Source organism: Idiotropiscis lumnitzeri, chromosome 4, assembly GCF_059441095.1.
Source record: "Idiotropiscis lumnitzeri isolate Australia: NSW breed Sydney's pygmy pipehorse chromosome 4, RoL_Ilum_1.0, whole genome shotgun sequence".
Taxonomy (NCBI): domain Eukaryota; kingdom Metazoa; phylum Chordata; class Actinopteri; order Syngnathiformes; family Syngnathidae; genus Idiotropiscis; species Idiotropiscis lumnitzeri.
This window is the reverse complement of record NC_142394.1, coordinates 23546882-23568545: the sequence shown is the minus strand read 5'-3', so window position 1 is coordinate 23568545 and position 21664 is coordinate 23546882. Positions and strand designations below refer to the sequence as shown.

At 40.9% G+C, this 21664-nt stretch overlaps 1 long non-coding RNA gene across 1 annotated transcript in view; it reads left to right on the top strand.

Moving 5' to 3' along the window:
* Positions 1–18707: 18707 nt before the first annotated feature.
* Positions 18708–21664, top strand: part of LOC148338642 (uncharacterized) — a 43529-nt gene continuing 40572 nt past the window's right edge. Inside the window, exons 1-2 of the long non-coding RNA XR_015842993.1 lie at positions 18708–18753; positions 19079–19273. This is a non-coding gene — a long non-coding RNA (uncharacterized LOC148338642). The remainder of the gene's footprint in view (positions 18754–19078; positions 19274–21664) is intronic.

The following is a 21664-nucleotide window of genomic DNA, read 5'->3' as shown; positions in this document are numbered from 1 at the left end:
AGCAGCACGGAATGCATCTGGAGATATTTTCCCAGCCAAGTCTTTTCAAGTATCCAACTGATTCCTCCTTGGTTTAAGAGAACAACATCCGGTATCCTGTGCATTCGTGGTTCGTGAATACGAACCGGACTTGGGCCGTGACGGGTGACGTTTCGCAACATCACAAAAATGGAATTACGGAAATGAGCGTCAATTGAGAAAGTGTAAATAAAAGTATCTTTTATTTCTTTTTACATCAAAACGTCTGCATTTGTGATAAAGATATCCAACCGAAAGATCCCAGGCAGTAAAATGCAGACACAGTGAGTCATTCCTTATTATTTCTGGGTTTGTGCTTCGTGTGTTTCAGTCAGGCATCTTATTGGGCAGCTATGCGATCTTGGGGAGATGTTTTTTTTTTTTAAAATGCTTTATTCGTCCTCGCAAGACAAACAAATCTGGTGTCGGATGGCAAATGTTGCATTTTTAATTTAATTAAAATGTCTACTTGAAACCAATTTGACCGTCTTCCTGTTCAATTTGGAGCATGGGTCTTCAACACTTTTTTGTCTGTCTTGTAATAACAGACATGTTCGCTCAATTGTGTGACATTTGACAAAACTGGTGTGGAATTGTCAGACTGACTGAATTGACAGTTTCAAAACAAAGTTCCCGTTCAATTTTGGGTCTGGGCACTTGAGACGTTTTCATTCATCCTGTTATGATAGACAAGTCAACCTATTTTTGTGTCTTATAGTTCCAACTGTTGTCAGTTTTTTTTTTTCAAACTTTCTATTAGGCGCCATTGAGTGATTTTTGGAGGAATGATATTGGGGGAACCCGAAAATGGATCCATGTTCACATGTTTACCACAATTGGAGCACTTTCAGGCATGGTGAGGATCTCAAAAAGGTGATTGAGGAACCAACTCGGAGATTTTAAACTAATCCTCAAAGCATCACTTGTTGTTCATTCGAATGAAGAAGAGAGAAATTATTCCGTGTATGTTTCTAATGTTCTCATTCGACTACATTCGAATTAGATCAACACACACGCGCGCTACAATTCTACACACACACGCATTCCATCCGCACACCCATTAGCAGCGCAATGATCCAATTAATCAGACTTTTTGCTTTGGGTTAGAATACTGATTCCTCGTATTTTCTCTTTCCGAGCTGGAAATCCATCCGTCTGTCGGAGGCGTTTTGGCCGGGAGGCTTGGCGTCGCCTCCCCGTCGAGCTGGGCGCCATTAAAACTAAAAAATATAGCGATATATAAAAAGGGTCCGCATAGGGGCTGGAAGACGCAGCGACGGCCACTCAGCTGGACGCCGCAAATGAAGCAGAGGCCTGGCTGATGTCTTCCATATGGACGTCCTTGCGTGGCAGCCACCGCCACCAAAGCCGCCACTTGTGGGACCCCAAATGTTAGCTCGACCCAGGGTCTTGAAAGGCGCTTCCAAATTGAATGTATTATTATTATTATTAGTTTTATTATTATTATTAAATCATTTGAATAGCGTTTAATATTAATAGAAATGACGACAAAATGCAAAAATACACAGAACAGGCCAACATTTTACTTTTTGTCAGCATCACACATTGTGTCTATGACGGAGGAAGCTTTTATTTGCTTGTTTTTACTGCGCGTGCGTGCGTGCGTGCGCACACGCGCGCGTGTGACTGCACGAGGTGTTTCGCGTCTTCACGCACGACGTCTCTTTATCTGCCGCTGCTTTTAATTACACTTTCTCATTTGCACGTGCTGTGAATGCGACGATGATGATGATTGTAATGAAGGTGCAGGCAACAGTTGTAAAGGATGAAATAAACCCTTGAAAAGATTTTTCTGGATTTCATTTTTTTTTTTTTCGTATAAAATACTTCGTGCTTCCATTCAGATGACTTCGAACTGCTGTGCCCCCTCCCCACCTCCTCCGCTTCACATCTTACTGTCTTAACGTCTTGCTTGCCCCCTCAAATATAAAACCTATCAAGTTGCTTCTTATGTCATGTTTCTCGACTCAGGTCCATCCCTCCTTTTCCCTCTGCTCACAGTATCTGACTGCTTCCGGCTCACTTGCGAGGGAGACCCAACAGCCAATCACGCTTCAGTATGCAAATGAGCCAGTGTCAGGTTACTAATAGCAGTTTGCGGCAGTAAACTGCTTTTGCGAAGCAAATGAGCGTCGTTAAACGCGTTGATAGTGTTTTCCGTAGTGACATTAACAATAATGAAAACAACGGTTAATATTTTTCTTGAAAATACTGATTTTCTCAGTCAACAACAACGACTGAAACAATATAACCAAATTCTTCTAATGGCTAAGCTGTATCTTTTTATTCCCCTCGTACACTGGCCTGTCGTGTGTCACAGCACAGGGTTCGATTAAAATTTGTATATGTCTAAAATCTGCATTATATTTAATGTGTTTATACTCCTTTTATGCTCCATATTCATATACAGTATGTACACTACATACTGTCGAATGTAAATTAATGTTTGCATCTCTAATGCATGAAATTTACTATATAATGCACGTCTATTAAATGCAGTTTGTGCCCCCTAGAAATGTCCCTTTAAGAAATGTTGCATTCAAAGTTGCACCTGCTGTGCACACAAACTAAACATGACAAGCTCAAAAGTCCTCTGAAGACTTGTTTTTTTTCCCATGTATTAGCCTGCCTTACTTCATTTGCCTGATCAAAAATCATTTGGAATTGTCGTCAGTTGCATCCTTCTCATCCTCCTCCCCCTCATCATCATCATCATTCTCATCATCACACGTGCGTTTGAGGCCTGTGAAGGATTCATCCCGGGATTTTTATTTATTTCATCACTCCCCGCCGTCTTCTGAGGGAATCAGATAACGACGTCGCTAACGATGATGCCGGCAGCTCGTCTGATGCCTGACAGGAAATAGCTGCGGGCGGCGCGGGAACGCCGCACATATCAAAAAAAGTCCTACAAAAAAAAAAAAAAAGAAATCAGCGAGTGCTCAAGTGTTGAGAAGGGATTGTGGACGCCGGCTCAAGGTGGAAAGTGCGTTGTGTTTTTTACCCGTGTCTGTAAAAAAGGGCTGCATATATTCTCCAGTCAAGTCATTTATGCATCCTCTTGCCAGGTGCCCAATATTGGTGGAGCAGCTCTTAATTGCGGCTATTCTTTGTCAAATCTTATACCGCCCCCTGCTGTCCGCTGAAATTGACGTTATTGTGCCCTTGAGCTGACCAAACCCATAAAACAGTTGAGCTGTGATATTTGCAATCCGCGAGCACTTTGATGTCAATTTTTATCGACAGCGCAGGGGGCAATTGCTGCATACATAACATGTCAGCCTCCTTTGATGAGGTGTGGAGTGAGGAACATATTGTTGCAATGAGTCTTAAAACGTTTAGCGCTCATTCTAACACAAGCTGAAACTGCTGCCAAGCCGTATTGTCAAAATACAAAATGGAAATATTTTATTTCTAATTTTTCATTGGAAAACGTATATTAAATGCTTATTAGCAAGTATTTTAAGATTTAGTTTTCCACCGATGCGTTTTTATTTAAAAAGAGTGAAAGTGTGTACAAATGAAGGACTGATTTTTTTTTTCCAAATCAAAAGGAAAAAGTGCGTTTCAATCCAAGATGTCAATTTGTGAAATAATATTGATTATAAAATGAATACATATTCAGTCTATTTTTATTCATTTGATTTCATCTTTATTTCATTCTTTAAAATAAAATAATTGAAAGGGGGCAGAACAAAGTTGAAATAATTTTTTTTTGCCTGTTAACAAAAAATAAATGACACTTACAAATGTAATTTTACAATTCATAATAAAAAAATCAATCCAGTCTCCTAATTTAGAAGCTATAAATTGTACTGTTAAGTAGTATTATCAAAAAAAGCTGAAAAAAGTCGAAATCAAAAAAAAAAAAACTAAATCACAGGCCGGCCCAAGCCTGACTGTTAGCCATTTTCAACTAAAACGAAAAACCTTTCCAGAGATACAAATGGCAGCCATTATAATCTCTGGTTGAAAAGGTAGTTTTCCCTAAAGTAAAAAAGAAAAAGAAAAATCCATGGCATACTCCGTGACGCATCGGCTCTTGCGTGTAGTTAGCGCAATTTCTCCTCTCACCATTCTTCACCACAGCTGCGCAATCGAAATAAACACATGTTGAAATAATCCATAAAAGCAGAGGGTAATTTTCGCTCGGATGAAACGATGGAGGATTTAGTGAAAGGATTAAAAAACTTTCACACTCTCAGGAAGCCCGACACTTCATTAAAACGGAAAATAATATCCCAATTGTTTGTTTGTTAATTATGCTGTTGCTCTCCGACTGCTAATTTGGAAATGGTGAGTGTGTCTCAGTCTGCGCATGTGTGCATGCGCGCGCGTGTGTTTTCATTAAACCCGGGCAGCCATTGTTATGCCGCCTGCTGTTTATCAGGCGCCCGCTATCGCTAACACAGCTCATCATTCACTGCCATATTGTGGAGGCAAACAATGAGCCCCCGCCGCACACAATGAAGCCTGATGGGAGCCTGTCAACAATTGTATGTTTGTGATCTCGAAGGTGGCTCGGTGTTGAGGAGAAGTCTGACAGCAGTTGCCGTGTTAGTCTGAAGGCCTCATGTGCTGCATTCTGTGCCTTGTACAATTTCTCCTCTCCTACGTGATAGAAGACAACTCGAGGTAACTGTCATCTATTGCATGTTTGTGATTAAAAAGTGGCTCAGAGTAAAGTCATTATAAATTTGGCAGTAGAATCCTCATTGAATCCCAGACATTTTCACAGGAGGAAACCCCTCAATCCCAGCATTTTTTGGGATTTTGACTGATTTTGCAAAGCCAACAGAATATTGTGTTTCAATGCTATAAAAACACGGAGCTATGACGCAAAAAAAAAAAAAAAGAGGCAAAGACGTATAAATACGTATAAATACGTCTTTGGGAGGCGGGGACTATGTTTTTAAAAAGGTATATGTTTGTCTTATGGAGTGAATGAGTTAATCAGAGGACCTGCATTAAGTTCATCTCCGCTGTGCAAACTCTGCTTTGTTACAAGTCCAGGGAGTTTCCACAATTGTATGTTTATGATGTAGAAGCAGCTCAACGTTTAGTAGCTGGCGTCTGTGTCAAAAGATCTTGTCTACTGCATTCCATCTATACTTTGCACAATTTCTCCCATTCGTTGTAAGGCAAGCGACAGCTCTTACTTAAGTAACTGTGCGCAATTTTATGTTTATGATCGTCATTTGGCTCCACGTTATACATAAGCGAAAGAGTATTATCAGGATGGAGGCGTTCAATGGAGTGAGGCATTTATTACTGCATCGAGATGAACCATTCATTTTTGTGGTGCGTTCACGGACATGAGGCATTTAATGGCATGTGGCATTCACGAGCATGAGGCCTTCATTGATGGATCATTCTCAAGATCCTCATATATATATATATATATATATTATATGGTGAGAAACACTTAATGTGATGAGGCATTCAATGGAAGGAGGTGGAAACTGATGGGAAACATTCCGTGCAACTGCATTTTGTCCTTGTGAGTTTCAAGATGGTCCTTGTGTGGAAACAAGACAAATTTTACATCTTTAAACACGATGAGATCCTAAAGAGGAGGCGTCAACCGTTTGATGTCATTCAGATGCTAGTGTAACTACAGAAGGGGCGAGAGATTCTTGGGGAGAGTTCCCCCCTCAGAGCGGAAGAATTGGTGAAAAGGTTGCCTGCTGGATGATTGGCGGCTGGTATTTGCCGAGGCGAGGTGTACGCAAAGCGCCGCTGTGTCCAGGGAAAAAAAAAAAAAAAAAAATCAGGTGGCACGTCCTCCCCCTCTTGATGCCTCTTTGACTCTGCAGTCAGCATCAGAAAAAAAAAATATATATATATATATATATTTGAAACCCTCGCCCTGGCTTGAAAATATACTTTGACACCCTACTCCTAATTTGAGACCTTAATTCTTGTTTGAAACCCTGTAACTGACTTACCTAGTTTAAAACCCTTACCCTTATTTGAAACCCTACTTTTGTTTGAAATTCAAACCCTAGTTCAAACACGAACTAGGAACCCTGAACGTTTCTTGAAACCCTACTCTGAACAACCTGGCTTAAAAATGCTCTTCGTTGAAACTCTCATTGTGACTTGGCAGCCTACTTTGAAACCCCGAGCTGTGTTTGGAACCCTAATTTAAAAGCCTAACCCGAAGTGGACCTGTTTGTCGGCCATCATCGCTCTTACGTGCTTCCAAACGTGACACAGCCACTTTAAGTTGGCATCACGTTGGCGTGCCTTTCGTCTCATTTGAACTCTGACCCTACCACAATGGGGCCGCGTCGGCCGCCGCTTCCAAGCAAATGAATGAATGAAACGCGTCCGCTGGGGGTTAAAAGCTACCCGGTGGTTTTATTGAAGGTGAAGCGCGCACGGCCGTTCACTTGCGACGAGCGTTTCTTTTCTTCTCTTGTTTTTTTTTTTTTTCAGTCTGCCTGTGTGACATTTGAGCTGAGATTGCTTTTCATTATTAGACTCCACTGGATGCATTGTGGGTAAATATGGCAGGTGGAGGTCGCCCGGGGAGACGAGAGAACACTTGGCCAAAGTCAAGCCGCAGGGAAATGCCGCCGCTCGTGTCGGATATTAAAAAAAAAAAAAAAAAAATCAAAACACAACAGGAACGAACAACAACAGGTTGTGTACAAACATAGTGAATAGCTAACAGTAGATAAACATCAAAATCAATGGCACAAAAAAAAACAGTTTGAAGCCCTAACCTTTATTTAAAACCCCATCCCAATTCTGAAACTGCACTTTGAAACCTAACCCAGGCTTGAAGCCCCAATTTGAAATCGCAGCACTGGCTTGAAACTTGACTTTGAAACAGTAATCCCTGCCAAAAACCCTCATTAGAAACCCTAACGCTTATTTGAAACCCTAACCTGTAATTAAAACCTCAATTTGAAACCCTAGTGTGAACTACCAACGCCAAACACCCTACCTCTGTCTTGGACCCATAATTAAAAAAAAACCTTCCCCTTGTTTGTAGCCCAAACCAGATTTGAAACCTTAACTTGAAACCCTCGTCCTTGTTTGAAACCTTATTTGAAAACCCTAACACTGTCTCCAAACTGTGACCCCCACACATGAAACCCACATTTTAAAACCCTAACTCTGTCTTGACCCCCTCATTTTGAAACCCTAACCTGGGATTGAAATCCCAAATTGAACCCACAGCCATTGCTTGAAACCCAAACCGTTGTCGGAAATACTTATTTGAAACCCTAACCCTGGCTTAAAACCCATACAGTCTATCTTTAAATTGTGTCTGCTGATTTGAAACCCTATCTTGAAACTCAAAAGCAGATTGGAAAACCTCTTTCCGAACCCTAACTTGTGTGCAAAAACGTAATATTGTCCTAGTGCGTTGAATCATCTTACGAGTCAGGACAAAGACTTTACTAGTCCACCTTAAGGCGAAGTCAGGGATATCGAATAAATGCTCATAGCGCGGTGGATAATTGGAGCATTTGTTCTTACTTTCCATGAACCCCTGCGGCAATCTCAGCTTCCTGATTAAATCTCTCTCTCGCTCTCTCACTTTTTAATGGAAAGAAATTGGTGTTTCTCGCAGCCAAGGTAAACGCTGACCTCAAGACTTGTAATCATGACAGGCTAAGGAGTTAGCTGCAGGTGGCGTAATGCTAGCAATAGATGGAACCTAACTGTCCTGAAATCTGAGCATCTACCAAGAATTATTTTACGCATTTACCTTTGTAGCATGCCCTCCGAACCAAGGATGAGACTTTACTGATGATTTTGTGGTTTATTTTTTGAGCAAGATGTATCCATAACCGTGAAACCTTAAAACCGAATCACCGTAAGAGCTGAAACACAGTTCAAAACATACGCATACAATTAGCTGACATATTTCACATTCAACACTTAATATTTACAAACACAAAATACTTATATCCATCGTTTACACACCTTTTGCCTCTTCGGAGGGGGTGCTAGAAAAATAAACGTCCGTTTTCTGAGGCGCAATATGCAACTTTTTGCCGTACTCTTCGTTAATTTACTACTAAACAGGAAGTATGCATTCAAAATAAAAGCATATAGCTTAAACCGGAAGTAGAACCTTTCAATGCAAATTTCAAATGAAAATAAAATACAATAAACAAAATCACCGCTGCTGTTCACAAAATATGAATATGGTTAGTTACAACCATGAATGAGATGTTAGAATAATTAAATAATTTAAACAACTAACAAATGAAAAAGGAGAAGGAACGTGTACTATCACTCATTTTATGGGTGTATATTTTCCAATCATACAAAAGAATGTGAGTGTTTCTAATGACAAATTGCAACTTTGACATATTTCTAAGATGTTAAACGATAGACGTGTCCCAGTGCTACAGATGTCTAAGGGTAAAAATTTCCAATGATCCCTCAAACTTCCGTTGGCCCAAAATGCTCCCTGTACATTTTAGAGTTCATTTTAAGATTATTTTATTTGTCTTTAAATCTCGAAATTGGTCTTGCCCCTTCGAGACCAGACTCAACCGGCAGGTCAACGAATGGCTAGACTAAAGTTAAACATTGGCAGGGTTTTTACTTTCTGGACTCGGGGTTCTTAGTTTATTGTTTAAACTGGACTTGTTTTCACATGTCCGATTTTTACTTATGTACAGCACTTGGTGTGGTTGTTTTTAAGGCGCGCTATAAATAAAGCCGAGTTGCGAGTTACACCCTTCGAGGGAGTGAATTTAAAAGTAAAATCATGACATTTGCGAGAAGAGTAAAACACTTTAGGACACGAGCGACATATCTTCCATCCACTTTGAGCCTTCAGCGAGGCTAATGAGCGTTAACATCCTCCTATATGTGAAGCATCCCACCAGCCGCTTGTGGCGTCACGCCGTGCCCGCAGAGTGACGCGCCAAACTCCTCTTCATCCGCTCATTAATGCCCGAGAAGACGGTGACAAAGCTCGCTGGAGCTTTAGTGGCCGCTGTTTATCCTCGCCTTCTATGTCTAACGTGACAATGTTGACTTTCATCACCACCACGCCAGCCCAGCCAGGACATCAAAGTGAGTCAAGCATTAACAGGACACGATGGAACAAGCGTCGTGCGTTTTTATGGGGCTTTTAATTGTTTCAATGTGAGCTAAACTCCATCATTGTCTGCTGTGATAAACAGGCGGAGCATATTAGTGCGTGTTATTGGAGCAGCGAATGAGGCAACATTTGTGGTTGTGGCTCGATTGTGATTCACTACAAAATTTGTTGAAATGTTATCAAGTTACATTTTTGACATTACATCTAGTTACATACGATGACAAAAATATTTGGTCGACGCCCCTTTTTTCATGACGAGACGAGGACGAGCTAAACGAGGTTATTTGATGACGAAAGCATGACGTGACGTGCAGGAATTTTCGTTGACGAGACGAGACGGGACGAAATTGTTCGCGTGTGGTTCGTCAGACCCACAAAATTGATGACCTATTGTACATGTAATATGTCTTTCAAAAAATGCAATGCAGGTGCAACCTATCTTTTGTTTGGGCACGCCCACCACCGGGACAGCACGCAGGGCGCATGCGCGACGCACAGACACGAACATGTCTGCGGGCATTCATCTCGGCTCACGCACACTGACACGCTTTGCTTTGATTGACCGAGGCGACAATGACTCTCGGTAGGCTACTTGGTTCTGATAACAGCAAGCTGGTACAAGTAAACAAGACATATGTTTGATCGAGTTTCTACTTGTGGTACTGTATTAGAACAAGTCTATGTTGTTAAAACGTTTTTATTTTATGTTGCTTTAAGTGAAATAAAGCCACAACAGCTGACAAACAAAACGTTTTGGTTCCCGGCTTATTTTGGAGCAATGAGCATAGATTCCACTGTTACATTATCTGTTTGTCCTTAATAGTCCAGAAAGTCTTTGCTATTGGGTGGAAACAGAGTATGCCTTTTTCTAACTAAAACGGACTAAAACCTTTTTGAGTTTTGGTCTAACAATTTTACAAAAAGCAGACTAAAACTTTTTTTTTTTTTTTTGCGTTTCAGTTGAATAAAACCTCTTTGAGTTTTCGTGGACTAAAACCGACTAAAACTTTTTTGAGTTTTTGTCGACTAAAACTAGAATAAAACTATCACAAATAGGAATGACTGAATCTGATGAAAACTAATTAGCATTTTGGTCCAAATGACTAAGTCTAAATCTAAAATGCCTGCCCAAAACAACACTGGTAAGGGGCTACAGGTGAACCGTAATACATGTGTCCAGTTTTACAGGTGTCCAATCATGCACATGACCATTGACACAGGTGCCTATTGATTTAGGTCCACAGTGAAACAGGAGTGCATTCAGATTGGTGTCTATGACTGCTCTCGAGTGATACCTGTGTGCAGTGACGTAAGAGTCCTTTGACACAGGTGTCCAGTGATTCCGATTTCGAAACATGCAATGCAGATTTCCAGCGGCACAGGTGTCCATTGATAAAGGTGTATGCATCCAATGTGATGGTGTCTGGTGCTAAAGGTTCACAGTGACGTATTTGTCAAATGATATAGTTGTCCATCGATACAGATGAAATTGATGTCTAAGTATTGTCCATTAAGGACTCTTTTTTTTTTTTTTTTTTTTTAAATCATAAAACGGAAGTCGCCATGCAGTGTTAAGTGTTTTGGTTGTGCTGACGTGATGTCAGACTGACACAATCAGAGCGTGTTCGCTCTTCACATCTCAGAGAAATGAACATCCTGGAGGTGAAATCCTTGCGCGCAACATCGTCCTCATTTGTAATATTCTCGGCTTCAAAGGAGGGATGCCGTTAAAGCGCAATTTTCTCTACGGGGGTCAGCAACGAGAAGCTGAAAAACATAACAAGCGAGGTGTGGAGAAAAGCCTCTTCTGTCAGATGGAAATGGTTTCACATGACTGCTTCACTCTTTAATAATAACAAAATACAAAACACTTGCTGTAGTTTGGAGTTCCCCAGGGCTCTTTACAAGGGACACCTGTGTTCAACTTATAGCGGACAAAATCATCATTTTCTTTTTTATTGCATTCAATTATTGTTTGGTTGCTAAATTATATATAATAGTAATTAAATGTATCAAATTGGTCTCGGCCTTGGTTCTCCTATTCTTCTCGAAAAAAAACATTGACAATTTAGCTTACTCTGAGATCATTCTTAATGATCACAATTAAACACCTCAGAAAGTTAAACCAAGTGCCCAACACCAGTGTCACCCATCGACATGAAATTGGGTGGAGAGGATTCGTAAAGAAGTCCCACGGAATCATACAGGAAATTGTACCAGAAATTTCAATTTGAGACTCCCAATTTTAGGTCAATTCAGCAGTTCAGGCAAATTTGAAAAGGCCCAATTTGACGTTCAAAATTGTCCCCGGAACCCGGGGTTGAACCCTGCATCTCTGAACTGTGAGGCAGACGTGCGAACCAGCCGCCCACCGTGCCACCTCTTAATTAATATTATTTTTATTATCTGAATCACATCAGCAAGGTCAAAAGAGATTCTTCGCTCTTTGCTCATGTTTTGAACCTTTTTAAGACCGACTGTGTGAATACGGTAGCAGTGAAAGGCCTTGTCACTCGAGTGTGCGTGCATGGGCGCGTGTGTGTGAATAATTAGAAGATGAAGTGGCTCCTCTTTTCATGGCAAACACAAGCCGACTGAATTCCCTTCAATGAGTCATTATCAAAGTTCAGTGTGAGGTTGGTGCGGACACAAAAGAGCCGCCGCCGATGTTCATGCATTCATATGGAAGATTTCAAGAACACGTCGCAGACTCACCAGCAATTTGTGTCAATAACATCTTTTTTTCTCTCCACCTGGGAGCCAAAGTGCACTTTAAGCTGCCGACCCTGAACATCCATGAAAGATAAAAAGTTCCACGCCGACACTACAGCAGCTGCAGGACACAAGCTCCCCCTGTCAATGGGGAGCACAGCATGTTCTGTTTCTCAGGATACCGATTTACAATGACATACTTGTCCATACAGGTGCCCTGTCACGCAGGATTCATGCGTCTGACGATGCGGGTGCCTGATAACGCAGTTACGGTTGAAGGAATATGGTGTGTGATGAAAGCAGTATATGGTAGAGAGAACTGAAGTGGACGGCACGATGGCCTCACAGTGCAGAGGTCGTGGGTTCGATTCCGGCCTTCCTGTGTGGAGTTTGCATGCTCTCCCTGTGTCTGCGTGGCTTTTCTCCGGGTACTCCGATTTTCTCCCACATTCCCAAAACATGCATGGCAGGTTGATTGGACACTCTAAATTGACCCTTGGTGTGATTTTGAGCGTGGATGATTGTTTGTCTATGTGTGCTCTGTGATTGGCTGGCAACCAGTGGCAACCCGCTGACTGCCCGAAGATAGCCGGGATAGGCTCCGGCACACCCGCGGAGAAGCGGTACAAAAAAAATGATGGATGGATGACCTGAAGTGATACCGCACCTGAACGTTAAGGTCACATCGCGCCGTTTTGTGACAATAAGAAATTAAGTTTACTTTGAGTTTTCTTTAAAGGGAATATCCCCGTATTGTTTTGATTGTCCACATGGTTGAAGAATGGGAGGGGTTAGGAAAAATATTATTGACCATGTATAAGTAGCCTGTGATCAGCAAAAAAAAAATAATCAACATCTGTCTATTTCCGTCTCATTGGGTCAGACACGAAATGTCGGCATTGTCCGTTGACGCGAGCAGTGAACATCAAAGTCAACAGATTTCGTCCTGCGTGACACTTAAAAAATGTGGATGTAAAAAAGCTAAGCTAAAAACTTGAGGTGGAGTGAATGAATAAAAAACACAAAGCAGAAAATGTTCTATTTTTTTTTTTGTAGTGGGTTGTTTTTTCCAAGCAAACATGACTGTGGTTGACTCCAGAGAACCAGATATTTTTCAATAATACCAAATAAATATTTTCAGGCTGACAGTGTTAACCATGCTAACACATTAGCACTTTGTTGGACAGGAAATAAATGTTTCCTGCCTTCATGAATGAGCATTGCCGAGTTGTTGACCACCCAGCTGCCTATTCCTGACGTTGTTAGCGCCACGCTAATTAGCATCCGGGCTTCAAATGGCGGCATGGACTGCACTCAAGTTGAACTGAGACCCGCTGCAAGGCTGCCTAATGCGTCCCGCAGAGTACTGAGAAAATCAAGCGTTCTTCATTTGGTAAACAAAGCACTATTTGTCTAGTATAGTCGGCGCTGACATCTGGAGACCGACATGAAGAGGGCTATCGCTCTGTGACAGGTCCTAATTTCATGAATGAACACTTGATGACGAGGTCTCTAATTTGATTCCAATTCTTAAAAAAAAAAATTATAAAAAAGAGGGCGCTATCCAGAGTCGTTGATGATTGATGGGCTAACCTAGAGTTGTATTTCTTTCGAGAAATATATTCTGCATGTATGCATGTATGCTCTAAGAATAATAATTTATTTGGGCATTTTGATTGATTTTTTTTTTTTTGCAACTAAATATTTATCACTGATCCAAACTGATGTTCTGTCTCTTCCTCCGTGCAGAGTGAGACTCCATTACGATGTCGAGCAGCTGAGGAGCCCGTTAGCGAGAAAAAAAAGGCCAACTGCCCTGATCTGATTGGACTCTTGTCTGCTGAAAAGGCCTTTGTGGGTCTGCTCCAAAAAAAAAAAAAAAAAACCTCTTCAGAATTTATGGGCGGCCTAATCTTGTTCACCGCACAAAAAAAATCTCCAAGCACATTTTTGCTTTCTCTTTCTATTTTATTGGAGTTTTTCCCAACCGGCGTTGGCCCGATTTCCACTCGCGCCGCTCTCGTTTTCACGCCAGGACAAAAGGACGGGTCGGTGAGCACTTAGCTTGAAAAATGCTCATGTTGGCGTCCACTGTCACTTCGATTACGAGCAATGATAAGATCCATTTTGAAATTTTGCAACTGAACTAAAATGTGATCAAGCAGATGTGACAATGTCACCTGTTGCTAGGAAGAGTTTATCTTCTTCTATTAGCGTCAACCACCAAGGAACAAATGACAAAAACCCCAACACCGGCTTTAAGATAAAATTTAAAACCTTGACTCTTGCTTGTACCATCAATTGAATGTCTAACTTCAATTTATAACCCTGTCTCGAAACCTGACCCGCACAATTGCATTCCTTATTTGCAATCCCATAATAATGGCCTGACAAGCAAATTTATAAACCTAAACCAGACAGCAAACCATAATTGGAAACACAAATTTGACAAACTAATGTATGCGTGAAACCCTTTCCCTGTACTTAAACCCAATTTAGAAACACGAAATCCTGCCTTGAAACCTTACTTTCAAACCCTTATAGTCCATTTTCTCTATTATTTTTATCACGAAAACTGGTTTAAAAATCATTTATCAATCACCGGCCACAATGTAGAACGGAGTCCTCAATCCTGGTCCTCGAGGGCTGAGACCCCGGAATTACGGACCCCATTCTAGGGAAGCTTAGACGCAAGGCAAGACTGCCTTCAAGGTATTTTATTTCAGGAATGTAAAAAAAGGGAAAACAAGGCACATTGGAATCATCCAAAAACGAAACAATCAAAAGGGGCGTGGCTAATGACAGAGTACGAAAAAAAACGAGAGCAATGACAGAAAGGAGGAAACAAACTGACCAGAAAACGAGGAACACCTTGGACAAGACACGAGTGGCTGAAGAAAACGGACGAGAACAGGTGGACACAGAACCCTAACGAGACGCACATGCGACAAATCACAAGAAAACAAGATGTAACATGAAATGCTGTCAAAATAAAACCAAAGTCCAAAGACAGATTTGACAACTTGTGACTTGATCATTTTGTACAAAAAAATCCGAAGACGAACAAGACGAAAAGGGGGAGTCCCGCATGTATAGCTCGAGTTTTATTTTTTATTTTTTTTTTTTGTATTTCAAGTTGAAGTACTTGCAGTAAGTACATTGTTGTTCTATTGTTTCTCTAGTGTGTGTACGTGGTTATGTGATAATGTTCAAAGCCGAGTGGGCATTTCTTCTTGGTCTTGGTCTTCTTCGTCATCCGGCAGAATTTTAATTAGCCCCGCATGCTTGGAGATGCGCAATTTAATGAACAAAACGTCTGTGGCGTGTGTCAGCGTCGTCGTTTGGCCGTATCGCCGGCTGCGATCGCGCGGCAGAAAAGGAAAGTTAATTAAAAAGATATGACAAAAGGCTGTCGGGGCTGCAGCCGTCTTTTCAATTACGCCTTCATTGTGCCTTTAAAGCTCTCAATCAGCAAACATCCTTCTTCTTCTTCTCCACAGATGGTGTGTGTGTGTGTGTAGGGGGGGGGGCGTATTACGGGCAACCACCAGAACCCCCCCCGCCACCCCCTACCCCCCTTCGCTTTGAACAAGGCACACCTAAAAAAAATGGACAGGTGAGCTACAATAGAGGATTCTGTGACTCTATTGCAAAAAATTAAAAACAATACATTTGAATCTATTCAGTGGTGTTGCAATAAAATAATTTGAATTAGAAACCTGAGACCTTGTTTTGAATTCCATTTTAAAACGCTAACCTTTGTTTAAAACTGTAACTGACTTTTGAAACCCTATTTATTTTTTTTGTTACATCAACCCTACTTAGAAATTTTTAACCCTGCCTTGACGCCCTAATTTGAGATCCAAAGTGTTTTTTTTTTAAACCCTGAAGGCACCACGTTGGTAAGAAGAAGATCTTAGTTTGTACGTAAAACCAATTTAACAGATTGGTGCCGTTTTGAAATGAGTGCAACCAATGAATCGTGGAGGGTTAAATAGGATTAACTTGACACGGGATTTGGGTGAATTATGAACTCAAAGGGAACGCCGACCTCCGTTAAAATAGTGGTGAGCGATGATATTAATAGAGATGATAAAGAAGGAAATGTGAACTTCCAAGAGGAGGTCACATTTCATCCAGATACATTATTACTGAAGGATCTTCAGGGGGATAAGCATGAGATTTACTTGATGTTGAACGGGATTGTTGTTAACTTTTAAATCGGGATCAGATCTGGATTAAACTTGTTTTAGCATTAAAGTTACAGACCCTTCAAATAAAAGGAATTTTATTTGTGGGTACGGTTTCATAAAGATCTGACCTTTTACAATTTCTAAACTACCTTTGTCTTTCCAGGCAGTGCTTATTGAGAATTGTTTTGTGGTTCGAGTAAGAACAGATTTGCTTACTAAATCTCACGTTGCTAAAACTGCGTTTTCAAATTCATGTGAAAGTAAAAAGATTTGTAAAATGTCAATTTCCAACCTGAACGGCCAGATTCAAGTGTCGTTTGGGGCGTGGCTTCTTGAGATTTTTTTTTTTTGTGGGTCTACTGATGATAGACTTGCCTACCAGAACATGATACTAAGTTTAACTGGATTTGACAACTATTTTTTTTAATTTGTGTGAATGGCAAAAAATGACATTAAAATGTCATTTTGTAACAAATTGTCTGACTTGCTGTTCATTTACGGGTCATGTTTATTAAGAGTATTTTGTGGGTCTTCTTGTTATCGACATTTTATTTTTAGTGACTTCATGGCCTTACATTTGCAAATCACATTACTGACTAAAATACCTCAAATGGATCCTTCGGATCGAAATGGTTGACTTCCTGAGTCTTTTTTGCCAAGGCTTCTTGAGATTTTTTTTTTTGGTAGACTTGCCCACTAAACTTCATGTTGGGAAGATAAACTTGCTCTCAAGTCTGAATTTTCAAATTTATTTGAATGCCCAAAATGATCCTAAAAATGGCGTCTTTGAGCCAACATGTCTTTTTGGTCATGCTTTTTGACCCATTTTTGTGAGTCTACTTGTGAATGACCAAATTCATGTTGCTTAGTCAAACCAACTCTCATGGCTGAATTCAGAAAAAAAATCCTGGGGGCGCCAGTGAGCCAATTTTGGACATTTGACCACTTTCTCTGTCCTAACGTAAAATAAACATTAATTGTCCACGCCTGCAAAATTTGTAGAAGTTCTGAGCATGCCAAAGCCCTCAAAACGGCAATTTAGTTCGCCATGATGAAAAGATCCAGGTACTATTAGAACGACTTCAGTATTTTGCGCTTTCACCGTCAGAGGTATCTGCAAAAAAAAAAAAAGGTTTTCAAAAGCTTCTTTTCCTCTTCCAGATGTTGTCTTTGAAGCAATAAATGTCAGGATGCCGACAGTCAAGAATAATCTGAAGAGGAAGAGGAGGAGGTGAAGAGTAAAAACAGATTTGGAGCCTCCGCCTCCTCCTTGTCTTCCTCCTCCACAGCTCGTCAGTTGATATTTTTTTTTTCCACGTGCAGGCAGAGCGGAGACAAGAAGTTCATTTCAGGGCCGACTAATTCCTCCATTACAGGTGCAGGGTGACGGCTGACGACGCAGATAGCAAGAACGGTGCGGCTGAGGTGCGATGAGGCAAGGGAAGGAAGGAAGAAGTAAGGAAGGATGCTTGAAAAGTTGAGACTCTTGCGTCACCCAGAACAGAAAATACACAGTGGACGTTCCGACCGTTTCCATCGAGTTGGTGTCAGTAGAGTTCATTCTCAACACCTAAAGAAAAAAAAATCAAGAAAGACGACAGACTCTGGACCCTTCTTTAACTGCCCTCTTCCTAATATAAAATCCCAACTCTGTCTTGAAACCCGACTTTAAAATGACAAATTGCGCTTGAAACCCTTATTTGAAACCCAACGCATGTTTGAATTAAAACCCCAAACTCGGTCTTTAACCTTCAGTCTAAAACTGAAAACCTAATAGTATCTTGTAAATCGAATTTAAAACCCTGACCCTAATTTGAAACCTTAAAGGTCCCGTGTTTAGAATCTAGTGCCATCTAGTGGCGAACTAACAGAATGCAACAACTTTAGCTTGAAGCGCATTAGACATGGAGCTAAAGTGTTACATGAATTATATTTTTAAGATCTAACTCTACAGTATCTTAGCAGCAGGCTTTAAATCAGTTGTCGAGCTATGCGCACAGTTTACGTTCAATAATCAGCGTCTGTGGTGAATAGGATGCATTTGCTCTCAATGTTTTATCAGGTTAATAGATAAAAATTGATTATAAGTTGCTCTAGATGACGTTTTTGGATACGTTGGTATCGATAGATTCGATAATTGCAACCTGATGGCGGTGCTGCTAAGAGACGGTCTTGATTGCCTAACGAGAAATAAATAGTTTTTCTATATCGCCATCTGGATGAAGTCTCAATGGAAAGCTGCGGTTGGAGTCAATAGCAACTTCGAGGCTTTGAACTTCCTGTGAAGGAAAAAAAAAAAGTGCATCCTTCTGCTTGCGCATATCCAACCTTCTTGTGGCACTTTTTAAGCAACTTTGCCTCAGAGGAGCGTCTGGCTAATGGCGTAAGCGCTGCCCCGCTAAGTTAGCGGCAGTCAGAGCGCGGTCGTAGGCGGCGTGCTAATCGATGGCGAGCGCAGGTGATTTATTACGTTTGCTGAAGTCAGCGGCGAGGCAAGGGAGATTCTCGCCACTCAGGATTCCCTCGCCGGTGGGTCGGCACACGCCGCCCTCGCTCGCCTCCTAATTGCATCAGAGAAGTTTTTTAAGAACCCCCCCCTCCATGCCGACCCCCACCAATAACCTGCATTGCTAATGGAGACAAATGCTGCAGTGCATCCTGGGAGGCTTCACTAATTGGGTGACGGAACGGCTAAGGAAGGCATTGTGGGATGACACAGGTGGCGCTCAGGTGGTTTGCTCTTTATTGTCTTGAAGATATGAAGAAACATGAAGTTAGCTTTAATGCTGCTATGCTATCGGCAGCGACAAACAGCAGTATTGTATACAGCGCATAATAACCTAAGGAATCGATTTGAAATTAAATAAACACCAAAAAATAAAAAATTGTGAGTAAACATATTTTATCAACAGAGAGGAATATTAGTCAGCAAATTCTATGCTGCAATTAATGTTGTGTATGTAACCCATGTTTTGGCAAAGTATATTTATTTTATTCTTATTTTCTGTTAATATGATGTTTTCATGAGCGGTGTTGTTATTTCCTATGTACCAAGAACGCACCTCAGCGTGAGATGACGTCACCGCTCGTACGAGAGAGAGAGAGAGAACTTTCGACAAAGTGCTCTGAATTGACAAAAATGGGTGCCTTGATTTTGTTTTGTGTAAGTTGTGAGGGAATGGAGTTCGAATCCTGTGGTGTTCTTCAGCCATGTCAAGTTGGAGAGTTTTTTTGAAGACTATCAATCCTGGTGAGTGTTTTAGTCGAATGTGCCCGACTAGCATTCGTCTGTCAATGTATCACTTGATGTGTAACTGTAAAAAAAAAAGTCAGCAATGAAGTTCTTTGAACGTTGAGATTGTTATAAGGTAACGGTGAAATATAACTGTTGCTAAAAAAAATGTAAACTATTGGACCCGCACAAGCACTCCGAGCAGGTGCACTACCTCGTGAGCTAAGCTAACAGACTCACGGGGGGGCCTTACGCTGTGTACTCCATGCGAGTTCGGTACCCGCATTTTTTTTTATTCAATTCGATTATCACAATATTGTTTTTGGGGCCACATTGAGTAAATGCTTTGCATGTTTCGTGCAGGTTGTTTTTTTTTCGGGGTGATGGGGGGGTCTTATAGAATCGTCTCAGGATTAATCGGCACTGACAGTGGATCGGATCCCTCGTGGGACTTCGATAAGTGACGTTGGGATTTCCGTGGCCACCTATTTCCCTGGAAGGTTGGAAGGACCGTTATTTATTTTTTTGATGGAGGGGGCGGGGGACAAATCATTTTTTGTTATTGTTTTTCTGAGATCTCAGACATTTTTTTGTGGGTCATATCTGCCGCCAACGTTGAGCCTAACGGGCACCAATTTTTGACACTGATACCAACGCGAATACTGTTAAAAGAAAATTTGAATGTTCTAAATATGAAGAAGTTTATTATATATAAATATAAAAGTTCGCATATTTCGGCTAATTACTCTTAGGGTGTCTTATTTCTGTTGGTTTCTTCCTGCTCTAAGTAGAGTCGCTGCCGTCAATCTCCCTGCAACCTAAAATAGATGAAGCCTAAATTCAATACATTTGGATAATTGGTATGCTTACAATGATAACTTAGCTTTAGTGTGATGCTGCATAGCTTTAATTGTAGTTGTTACATATATGTGTGTGTGCGTGCGTGTGTGTGTGTATATATATATTATATTATATTATATTATATTATATAAGCACTCGGGAAACTTAAACTGTGCTCCAACTTCCAATCGGGACAATGAGTCAAGTCAGTCGCCACGTCATCATGCGCTACCACAAACAATGTAAAAATAAAAGTGTTCCAAGGCACTGATGTCCGCTTGTTACTGTATTTGGAATGAATTGAAGTTGGCTTCACCTCGTTGGCTGCAAGTTTTGTCACGTATTGCACGAACAGTTGTTTCTGCTTCTGGTCGAATAACAAGTCTAGAAATATGAAATTTTTTTTGGTAGTTTTTATGAATCAGTGTGTAATAGGTTGGCATTATTTTTGATTATTTTGTTGCAAAAAAATGTGTGTTGTTCTTCGGAAATTATGAATGTAGCAATCAGTGCTTTGAGTGGAAAAAAAGTGTTGGCAGTTAAATTAGGCAGTGGGTAACTGCACAGACACCCAAAGAAAAACTGTTACCCACATAATATGGACATATATGCATGGAAACCTACAAATAAATCCAATAGTATGTTATCAAAAGCGATTTGAATAGAACAAAAAGCAGCAAGAATAGTCAGCTGCGTTGTATGTGATGAGTACTCTCGACACAACACTTGTGTTGTCCTCTGCGAGTTCTGTGTTTATGATAACGCCACAAAAAAAGAGCGTTTTGATCTCCTTTCATCTTGTGTCTTTCCTCAAGTGTTTTCCCACCAAGAAATAATTGGAGCGCCCCCACTTGCACCCCCTCTACTCCCGTCCTTATTCCCATCGTCGGCCCCATCTCGTGGGAAGAAGCTCATTTCAATTCCCGCGCAGAAACGCGCTGTTAAAAAAAACATCCCCTTGGCCCTCGCCACCAGCGGATGACCAGCGAAGGCTGCAAACATCTTCCCACAATTCCCACCCGAGTGCATTGTGGGAAGGGTCCCCGATGGCTCCTCATGGATGGCTTTTTTGTTCTCGGCTGCGGAAAGCGTCCTCCCACAAGAGTCGCTCGGCTTAAAGGAGGCGATTAAGCCGCAATTGGGCTTTTTTTTTTTAGACTCTATTATATATTTTTTCACACCAAAAATAACAATTGTAGTAGGTATTATAAATATAAATAAATAGGATCAATAACAACTGATTAACCCTGCGCCCCAACCAGCTCCTTTAATTTTGCCGCTTCATTTCTCTGGCGACGTGTTCCTGAATGTTCTGCTTTCGATTTGGAGGATCCTATAATATGCAAATGAGGTGGGCGGAACTATAGAAAGAAAACAAATGTGGGAAAAGAGCAACATTTAATGAATTTCGATGAAACTATCAAATTAAAACAAATCCAAAATTGTACAACGGAAATATAAATACGACATTTTTTTAATGCTTTAAATGCTTTTTTTTAACCCCCCAAAAAATGTAATGGAAAAAAATAAAATAAAACAATGAAAATTTTGTGAGTTCTACAAATAATG